Raw genomic sequence first — 2,005 nt, forward strand, 5'->3', positions numbered from 1 at the left:
TCGTTTTGTTTTAATCAACACAGTCAAATCGATTTTTTGCTTCATTAGTAGATACAACAAATCATAACGGTTCTTGTCATAGAAATGTTATTTGTTCTTTCAGTTTCTACATTTGTTTGTATCTTTCGAGCGTGAAATTGTACATAAAAGTCCATAGACAGAAGCTACACTGAATACTAATGTAGCCTTTTGGTCTATGTCGCTTTAGACAAATCATCTTGGAACCAAAAACACCAATGTGTATGGGAAATTATGCTTCTATATAGATATATTTCATAATACACAATCTTAGCCACATTTCCAAAAAACAAATGATACATAACAAACATATATTTATATATATTTATGTATATATATATTCGTCCTCGTGCAAGTGATGTTACCAGTGACCAGCTAAGGTATCTTCAGACATTTTAGCTCTCCTTTAAGAGGTGAAAAAAAACAATAGGACAAAAATCCCACAATCAACAATTGTCTCCTGGTCGCTTGGTCAGTGGTACCATCACCATGGCTACCGGGGTGGGGGGTGAAGGGAGGGGGCGGGTCTAGAGGGATCCAGATACAACACATACAACATCACAAAATCGGTGAGGACGACCAGTAGATCAGCGAATATATATGCATATAATTTCTTTAAAAGGGGAAGATAAACTTTTTCTCTTTCTTTTTAGATATTATTTCTGGGGGATTTTGCCTCTAGACCCTGGGCTAACAATATGGAAATCAATCAGTCAGCATCCTCAAGGTGGTAAAGATTTCTGCTGATTTGTTTCATTATACATTTAAATTATCATCATCATTATCATCATCATCGCTGCCATGCAATCAAATTTCCATTGCATCGCGATTCCAGAGAGATGGAGTCGGGGATTCACAGGAATCTTGCTCTTGTTCCTTCTTCGTTTTCTTCGAATCTTCATCTCCACCTTTTCCCTGCAGATGTTCGAGGGCTGAAGAGTGTGGGGGGAGGGGGAGGGGGGGATAGGAGGAGGAGGAGGCGTCGAAGGAGAAGGCGAAGGAGACGGTCCCACCAGCGGCAGACCCCGAAGTGAGTCCTCAGGGTGAACGGGTCTTCGTGTGGTCTTCTTGTGGTCCAGGGCTCATGCAGGAGTTGTTGGTTCCTCTGCGCGCGCGTCGCTGGCTGGCTGGCAGGCCTTGTTTCTTCCAGACACTTCGTCACCTCAGGGAAGGAAAGATACCATGCAACGGCATCGAGTCGTAGTTGGACCACCCCCAATCTACCGAGGTCAGGTCAAGGGCCACACAAGCCATCACCAAAGAGACTGGGTACGATGGAGTCTTCACCGCGTGGCGTCTGAACCCTCCTCGCACAGGTCTGAGATTTAGAACCTCGTGTTTCCTTCTCTCTTCTTCGGTACTTTTTCGTCTGTGTGTTTGTGAATGTAGGTCAAATACTCGAAAATCAGATTCATTATCATATACATCAATTTCTTCTTTTGCTGTTGCTGAGTCTTCTATTAAGTAGCATGAAATCAAAACACCCCTGATGTTTTGTAAGCGTCATGTCCAAAGGGAGATGAGATCGCCCGAGGGTAGATCCAGCACAGATTCGGTCTCCCAAACAGTGCCGCTACCGCTACTACTCCGTCCTCGCGCCGCCGGCCCTTTTCCTCCGAGAGCGAACGTCCGGCGGCGAGGCTGATGGATCGACTCGGCTGATCGAATATCCCGAGCTGAGGTCACCGTTTAGAGACGTTTTGGGGCGTTGCTGAGGCCATGGTAGAGGGGGCGGGGTGTGGTGGTGGGTAATGCACAGAAAGGCCAAATATTTATCCTTTTTTGCTTTGTTTCCTCTTTTCTTTCGCGCGATGGCAAGGAACCTTCACAAAGAGAACCACGTGACCACAACAACCAGTGACGCCATGCAGCTCTTGTAGTGTCCTAGGACTGTCTGGTTGAGAACTGGTCGACGCCATCTAGGCAATGGCATCATGGCGCCTGGAGGCCATCCGGGAACACAGTGAGTGACCTAGTGAGCCCCGTG

At 46.2% G+C, this 2,005-nt stretch overlaps 1 protein-coding gene across 1 annotated transcript in view; it reads right to left on the minus strand.

Moving 5' to 3' along the window:
* Nucleotides 1-241: 241 nt before the first annotated feature.
* Nucleotides 242-2,005, minus strand: part of LOC122253867 (uncharacterized) — a 104,445-nt gene continuing 102,681 nt past the window's right edge. The window contains exon 3 of the mRNA XM_043017255.2: nucleotides 242-2,005. This exon is cut by the window's right edge and continues 1,614 nt beyond it. The gene's annotated coding sequence lies outside the window, so the exon portion shown is untranslated.

This window comes from Penaeus japonicus, unplaced genomic scaffold, assembly GCF_977035675.1.
Source record: "Penaeus japonicus unplaced genomic scaffold, GWHDUDI00000001_assembly GWHDUDI00000007, whole genome shotgun sequence".
In the NCBI taxonomy this organism is placed as follows: Eukaryota; Metazoa; Arthropoda; class Malacostraca; order Decapoda; family Penaeidae; genus Penaeus; species Penaeus japonicus.